Raw genomic sequence first — 8,745 nt, 5'->3', positions numbered from 1 at the left:
GGATCCTGACACAGTGATGTCATTTTGGTCCTCTTCAAGAATGAAGGACAACCAGCACTCTTACAATACTAATGTTACAGTATAAATTATTCTCCTAGTTCTTTTCACTTTTGCATCAGTTCATATAAATCTTTCAAATCTTCAAAACCATGTCCTTCATGGTTTATAGCATGACAGTGTTATATGATATTCATATGCCATAATTTGTTCAACTCTTCCTCAATTGATGGGCACTCTCTTAATTTCCAGTCCTTTGCTATCACAAAAGGAGTTGCTATACATATGTTGTGTGTGTGTGTGTGTGTGTGTGTGTGTCCTTTTTTGGGCATCATTCCAAATTGCTTTCTAGAATGGTCAAACCAATTGGTAGCTCTACCAACCATGCGTCATTGTGCCTATTTTCCCAAAAGCCCCTTCAATGTGCCATTTTTTTCTTTTCTTTTTTTTGGGGGGGCAGGGGGGAAGTTTTGCCATTAAGAAGCACTTGAAATGTTAAACAGGATTTTATATTTGATTCTGGAAACAATAGTGAGGAAATAAACCAGAATTTGTTGGGTAGTGAGTAATATAGTCATAGCAACACTTTAGAAAAAATTTTGGATACTGAGTGGAGAAGAAGGGAGGAAAAAAACCTTTATTAAGCACTTGCCATACACCAGACAACATGAGAGGTACTGGGAATACAAATTCAAGCAAAAAGAATGATAGCCCCTGCCCTCAAGGTGTTCATATTCAAATTGGGGAAGACAACAAATAAATGAGATCTAAAAGGGTGGAGTGAAGGCTAGACAGGTGCCAGGGTTTAGAAGCTGGGGAAGTTAGGAGCATGACCAGGGAGGAAATGAAGTCTGGCTGCCCTGTGTCAATTCACAAAATGGAGGTCCCAGGAGGAACTCACCAATAAGAGCAATGGGAGGGCCCGGCAGAGGGATATTCTGGAGTGAACATGCCACATGGACAATTGGATGGTCCAGGGTAAGGAGACCCCAGGCTCTGAGGAAACTTCCAGGATAAGGCAACAGGAGAGATGTGGTTTTAGAGTCCAGAAAGTCAGGAATAGATCCGTGGATGGAAAGTGAGCCAAGAGAGATGTGAGGCCAGGAGACTGATAAGAGGACTCTTGTAGAGTCCACACAAGCGGTGGCAAGGACCTGAACTAGGTAAGGGGTTGTGGGAGTGGAGAGAAGGGGACACATGCAAGAGGCATTGTGGGAATGACAAGAGTTGGCAACAGACTTAATATGTGGGTTGAGTGTGAGTGAGGAAGGTTATAAGCCTGGGTGACTGAGGATTGTGCTATCCCCTACCGTTAATAGGGAAGGGTTTTTTAAGCGGACATATTCTCCGTAGAGGATTTCTGTGAGGCCATAAACAAGAGTCCCCCAAGATGAGATGGCATGGAGGAGCTGCCTCCTGCCTTACCAGAATGAATGCCCATATTTGCTGAGCTTCCAGGTCCATGGACTATTGAGGACAGAGGCTGCTGTGGTCAAGCATGAGAAATGTTTCTGTAAAAGCATTTCTGAATTCTGAGTTGCTTTTTGTCACCTTGTATTTTCTCAATCAACAGACAGTCCTGTTAACCACTGTCACGTGGAGCAATACACAAATGTGGGGCACTGAAAGGGGGCCTTGTCCCCACCAGGGTTGGGAAGCCCTGTGTTACTCCAGAGCGTATCTGTCCTCCCCAAACTGAAGCCCAAACTCGACACATCATGAAAGGTTCCAAATGGTCTTTTGGGCTGTGATCATGAAGAAGTTCAGCTGCCAAAGCTTATCTTTGGAATGGGCCTCTCTGTCTGGCCCTCAGTCCCAGATGAAATGTTTATCTGGGATGAGCTCCCTTCCATCTCTGAAGATAAAACTGCTGCTGGCTCCAGGCTCGGGCAGCATTCAAAGAACAGAGAGGACAACTGTCTGTTCTGGTGGACAGGAAGCTTCGATCATCCGGACCATCATAGCAACTTGGGTCCCAGTACTCATGTCATCACATAATGGGAGAACAAGCTGACCTGCCTAGTGTTTTATACACATCATGTCACCGCATCCTCACACAACCCTGACAGGTAAATGCTAAAGAGATTACCATCCCCATTCAACAGATGAGGAAATTGAGTGAAGAGACAGTGAATTGTCCATTGTCACCCAGCTAAGAAGCATCAGAGGCAGAGTCAACATATGTGGAATAGGCATTGCCTCTGTGGTATGATTTCAAGAGTAGAGGAAAGTCCCTCTTTCCCACTCCTCCTCACCCACCCCAATAAAGCCTTCTCCAACAGTCTTGCTGGTGCTGAAAATCCCACAATTATAATCTTGTTTTCTGTGGCTTTTTTACTCCTATTAAAGTGAAAATGGGAGAAACAGTGGAAAGAGCACAGGACTGGGTCTCCAACTAGCTTACCCCCTCTGGATCTCACCTTGCTTCTCTAGAAAATGAAGGTATTAGATTAGATCATCACTAAGGTCCCCTCCAGCTCTAGAAATGGGGCTTTCCAAAGAGTAAATAGATTTATTAGATATATTGTTATCTATTATCTATGTATTATTGGATGTAATAGATTTCATTTATTATAGCATTTCTTAATGAAAATACTCAATGGAGAGAAGTGTGATGGTCACAGCCGCCTGCACAGTTCACAGAGATGTGCTCTAGCCCCACACCATGACTAGCTGGCCTCTACTCCTCTGGGGCCACAGAGGCTCGGGACCTGTGCCAACCTCTGCCTTTTACCTATCATCTTGATTTGCTTTGGGTTCATTGCTCTGGAGTTGCCTGACTCCTCAAGAGGGGGATTAGTCTCTTCAGTGATTCATATCATCCCTACTTTGAATTTCCAAGAAAGGCACTATTTGTCTAATTGCTAATTATAGAAATGAGTATTGGCTTAAAGTCTAGGTTTTTCCCCACCTAAGAGGTTGGGGAGAGAAGCAAAAATGGGACCCCATGTACAAAATGACCAAAACTTAAAAGCCAATTCAAAGTTTTTTGGTGAGAGGTAGACAGAGTTTTGTACTTGGGTTCGGGAAAATCACTTTTAGAAGAACATGGTGGGGGAGGGCATGGGGTATACAGAATTTCGTCCGAGGACGTTAAGGGCTTTCAGTCAACAGAGTCCCATGACCACTGAGGAAGGAGCCGCGGAGTCGTTTACCATTGTCTCTTCATTTGGACTGAGATTGTTCTGGGTCATTCTCACGATGATGGGCTTGAAGTTCTCCTGATTTTCTCTTGGGGCTCAATTCTGTATAAGCCCAGTTCAAAAGTCATTACTGCCATGAAGTCTTCCCTGTTCTGCCCAGCCAGAAGCAATTCTCTTTCCTGAATTTAGTTAGACAATAATCATTCATGATGTGCTTATTTATAAGGGTCAGACCCTGTGTTAAGTACTGGCCATACAAAGCAAGGTAAAAACCATCCCTGCTCTAAAGGATCACACTTTCAAAGGAGGAGACCACATGTAAATAACTCAGTCCTTAAAGAGATATACAGTGCAGATGGGGGATAGTCTCAGAGAAAAGGTGCTAGCCATAGGGGAGGAGACCAAGAAAGGCCTTCCTCCACGCAGGGAGAGACTTGAGCTGAGCTTGAAGAAACCACAAAAGATAGGAGGCAGAGCCAAGAAGGCGGAGCATCCCATGCAAGAGCTATGGACAACCAGAGGAAAATGTACAGAACAGGGAGAGGGAACACCGTGCATGAAGGGCCTGGGAATGCCAACGTCATCGGATCATGGAGCAGGTAGAGAGCACTGGGGTGGCAGGAAGTGGCAGCTTATGGAGGGCTTTAAATGCCAAACAAAGAATCATACATTTCACGCTGGAGGCAAACTGACTTTGCTTAGGGGGAAAAGGGGTATGATCAGACATGATTTAAGAAAACGATTGGGCAGAGGAGAGGAGCATAGGCTGGAGTAAGAGAGATGGTGGCATGGAGACCATCTAGTGGGCCAGGGCAATAGTCTAGGAGGTGATGATGAGGCTTTCACCAGAGTGAGAAGAGGCCACATGTGATAGATATTATAAAGGTAGAAAAGATAAGAATTGGCAATAGGTTGGATGTGTGGTAAAAGTGAGTGATACGTCCAGAAGAACAGAGATCGCAAGCCTGTGGGGCTGGGGAAATGGCCGTGCCCTCAACAGGAACAGGGGATTTCAGACAATAGAAGGGCATGGGGGAAACAAAATGAACTCTGCTTCGGACATTTTGTGTTTGAGATAACTGGACACTCAGTTTGAGACGTCAAAAAGGCAGTGGGTGATGCACAGCAGTAGGTCAGGAGAGAGTTTAGGACTGGCTAAACAGATCTGACTGTTATCTGCAGCAAAGGTAATAGCTGAGCCCCTAGGAGTTGAGGAGATCACTTAAGAAGGTGGTTTTAAGAAATAATAAAAGAAAGCCCAGGACCAAACCTTGGGGAACACCCACAGGTAAAGAGAGACATCTGGTTGAAGATACCAACAAAAGACCAAGGAGTAGCCAGACAGGCAGGAGGAGAAAGCAGTTTCATGAATACCAAAAGAAGAGAGAGAATGCAGAAGATGAGGTGTACTGACAGCGTCAAAGGTTGCAGAGTCGTCAAGAAGAATGGAGATTAAGAAAAGGCCATTACACTGGACAATTAAGAGATCATTGATGATTTTGGAGTGAGTAGAGTCAGTGGAATGGTGAGGCCCAAAGCCATAGGGCAGAGAATTTAGAAGAGAATGAGGAAGAAGGAAGTGGAGGCAGTGAGTGCAATTGACTTTCTCAAGGGGTTTGTCCATGAAAGGGAGGAGAGTAATAGGATGACAGTTTTCAGGGACAGTCAAATCAAGTAAGTTTTTTTTTAAGGATGGGGGAGACACAAATGTATTTCGATCCAGAAGATTAGTGAGAGACTGGGGAGGATGATGGCAGTCCTGCACTGGAGAAGGCAGGAATGGATTGGATCAAGGATACAGGTAGAGATGTGGGCCTTGGGAAAGAGAAGAGCTGCCTTTCTCTGACAGCCAGAATATTTCACAGTATTTCACTTGTACATCTCTTTGGGGATTTTAGAATCAAAGCACCTGAGAGTTGGGTGGGGCTCCCAAGGCTTTTCAGTCTGACCAGTGCCTAAACAAGACCCCTCTGTACCACAGGGACAGTCGTCACGCAGTCTTTGCTCGAAGCCTTCCACTTGGGGCAGGGGTGGGGGAGGGGAGGAGCCCATTGTCTGTTGAAGAAGCCCATCCTCCTCTGGGCCAATTCTCATTGTTAGGAAGGTTTTCCTTACATCCAGACTAAACTCGTCCACCCTTTCTTCCTGGTTCTGTCTTCTGGGGCCTGGCAGAAAGAACCATGAGAGTCCTCACACAGGCCAGCTACTCAGATACTGGGAAGCAGTGATCCCATCCCTCCTGAGCCTTCTGTTCTCTGTGCCATTCATCCTTGGAAATGTCCCCTCCCTTCCACTAGAGATGATGGGGGGGGGAGGTGGCAGGAGAAGAGAGAAAGATTTGAGCTGAATAAGGAGAGAGACAGTGTGAAGATCTTTTTGGAAGGGGTTTGGGCTTGTGAAGCAGGCCAGAGACTGAATTTGAAGAGGATGATTGGGGAGAAATAGGGAGAAGTTGAAGGGCAAAGAATCTCCAGGTCCAGGTTCTACTTCCAGAGAGGAGATGAAGCTTTGAACTGAATGGGAAGGAAGAATAGATCACAAAGGTGACCTTGAGGGGTCTGGACAAGACTGGAGGGTAAATGGAGGCAGGGAGAAGAGCATAATCTGCAGGAAGAAAAGGTTTCAAGAATAGGGACCTAAAAAGGACTCAAGGAAAAGGTGGCTAGCAAGACAAGATCAACATGGAAATACAAGTAAAACAAGATCATTAATTCAATTGATAAGTAATATAAATTCTGAAAGAAATAATGTCACTGAGAGAAGACAAAGGAAGTGGATCAGCAGCTGCAAAGTTGTTAAGAGATGATATAAGGCTGTGAAGTTTTCACTGGCTGTCCTCCATGCCAGGACCACCCTCCTTCTTTTTCTCTATCCCCTGGCTTCCCTGGCCTCCTTCCGGCTAAAGTCCCACCTTCTTTTCCAGCCCTCCTTAATCTTAGCACCTTCCTTCTGAGGTTAGCCCCAATTTATCCCATCCTAAAGTTTATTTGTACATCATTGTTTGCATGTTGTCTCCTCCATTAGATTTTAAGCCTCTTGAGGGCAGGGGCTGCCTGGTTTGTTCCTTTTTTCTTTCCTTGTATCCCCAGCACTCAGCACAGTATTTAGCATGTACACAGTGGGTACTTAATTAATGGTAGTTGACTGACTGGGAATACTTAGGAGGTAAGGTGTAAATGCTCACTGAGTAGTTAAAAAAACAAAGCTGAGAAGCTCAATTAGTGTGGAGAAAAGGAGAGATTGATTCTGTAGTGATTGCATTGGAAATGTGATGTTTGTATTTATGTCACAGTGAATGACATGCATATCTCTCTTCCAAGTACAGTCTGCTCTTCCTCTTATAAGAAAAGGTAAAGGAGCACAATAAACACCCTTCCAGATCCCAAGTTATCAGAGTGGTCCTGAAACAAACAAATCAACAGAAAATGGAAGTGGGGTTTCAGTGGGAAAGAAAAGGAATCGGAGGTGGCCAAGAAGAAATGTGACCTTTGGAATGAGCTCAAACATCACCATGAAGAGGAGGATGGTGAGGAAAAGGACAACTATTTACAAGGGGCTAAAAAGCAACAAACAGAAAAACTTTGTCAACTGCTCCTGAAAAGGAGGAAGTGTTTGCTGATCTTCCAAAGACTGATTTAAAAAATAATAATAATAATCCATGGAAACACCAAAGCAAAAAAATAACCTGGCAAAGGCCTGGGGGAAAAAGAGGAGGCTGATGGCAGCCCACAAGTCCAGGCTTAGAGAAAGAAGACAATTGTTTGTCAACCTAACAACAACAGCATCGAGGTGGGACTTCTCAGGACTTGTAGCAAAGAACCTTCTTAGACTTGTCGAACAGGGAGCTGCCCTATGTCTGGTATGTCAGCAGGCACGTAAAATCTGCCAGGAGGAGCCTAGAACATGTGGCTGATGAACACAAACACCAAAGAGGCACCGGGTGGTTTTCCTCACAGCCTCACATAGAAGGAAAGAGACAAAAGAGACAAACTGATTTAGAAAGTGAAGAGTTTGTGAAGGCTATGAGGTCTGCAAAGGGAATTTGGATTTCTGAACTATGCTTGAAAGTACAGGAATGGTGGGTTCCTGGCCAGGAATGAGGTGTACTTTACAAAGGCTGACTGATAAGAAGGCCTCTGCCTGGAGCCTTGTAGAATTCATCAAAAGAGCTTGAAATTTAAAAGTATGGCTAAGGGAGAACCCCATTCCCCCACCGTCTGCATGGTAACCAAGCAAGACACCATCAAAAGTTGTGTCAATGCAGGAAGAAGAGTAACTGGGGCACTCCGAAGTCTTCAGAAGACAGAATCCAAGAAAGAAGGCAGCGGTCAGACCCAGAGTCTCCAGTGCCTAGACATGTGTCCCTAAAGGCAATAAACAAACAAATAAACAAAACAAAACCTAAAAAACCTAGGAACCGTAGTGCATGGAGACAAATTTGACTTCAAAGGCATCACTGCAGCTTGGTGGGATGAAAACCTGGCTGGCTTGTGTCTCCAGATACATTTATCTCGCCCAAAAGAGCTAGGGTTGGGGGGGAAATGAGGGAGTGGGGTAGTACTGTAAACATAAAAAACAGACTTGTGTGAGGAGGTCTAGAAACCAGATGGGGAAGCTTGGGGAGGAACTTCTGGGAGATCAAAGGAGAAGTCAACAGAAGTAAATTCATGATCAGAGAATTCCACAGATGACCTGGAAAGAAAGCCCAAATGAATGAGCTATTTGGGGAAGAGATCATGAACTGGCAGGGGTTTGGTACAGTACCGATGGGGGACATCAATTATCTAAACATCTTTTATAGCAATTGCCCAGGCTTGGAGTGCTCTCTCTGTCTCTCTGGCTGTCTGTCTCTCTCTTCTCTGTCTCTCTCTGTCTCTGTCTCTCTGTCTCAGTCTCTATCTCTATGTGTCTCTCTCTCCCCCCAATCCAATCTCTTGCCAAGTCGTGTCTCTCTTCTGTGTCTTCCCCCACTGTGGTGCATACCCTACTCACCTTATGCCTGGTTGGGGGGGGGGGAAGGGGTCTGCATGCCTCATTCTCTCCCTCCTCCACTCAACTGTCATTGATATTCAGAGTAGAAGTCTGACCATGCCACCTCCCTATTCGATCACTTCCAAGATCAACTATAAAATGTCTATTTGGCATTCAAAGCCTTTCTTTCATATGCTGGATCCTTCCTATCGTTCAAGTCTCCTTACACATTACCTGCCCCCCCCTTCTCTTCAATCCAGTGACACTGATCTGCTGGCTGATCCTAGCATAGGACACTCCATCTCCTGACTCCGAACATTTCCACAGGCTGTGCCTCATGCCAGGAATGCTCTCCCTCCTTATCTCCATCTCCTGGCTTCCCTGGCTTCCTTCAAGGATCATCGAACATTCCCCCTTCTGCAGGAAGCCTTTTCTGACCCTCTTTAAGGCTCATGCCTTCCTTCTGTTGGTTGTTCCAATCCATCCTCTGTAAGTAGCTGATTTTTACAGAAGTGTTTACATGTTGTTTCCTCAGTAGACTGTGAGTTCCTGTCTTTTTCCACTCTCTATAACCCTTAGCACAGTGCCTGGCACACAGCAGGCATTTAATTAGTGCTAGCTGACTGACTGACAC

This window comes from Phascolarctos cinereus, unplaced genomic scaffold (genome assembly GCF_003287225.1).
Source record: "Phascolarctos cinereus isolate Bilbo 61053 unplaced genomic scaffold, phaCin_HiC Scaffold_4;HRSCAF=312, whole genome shotgun sequence".
NCBI lineage: Eukaryota > Metazoa > Chordata > Mammalia > Diprotodontia > Phascolarctidae > Phascolarctos > Phascolarctos cinereus.
Note: the sequence above shows the minus strand (reverse complement) of the source record.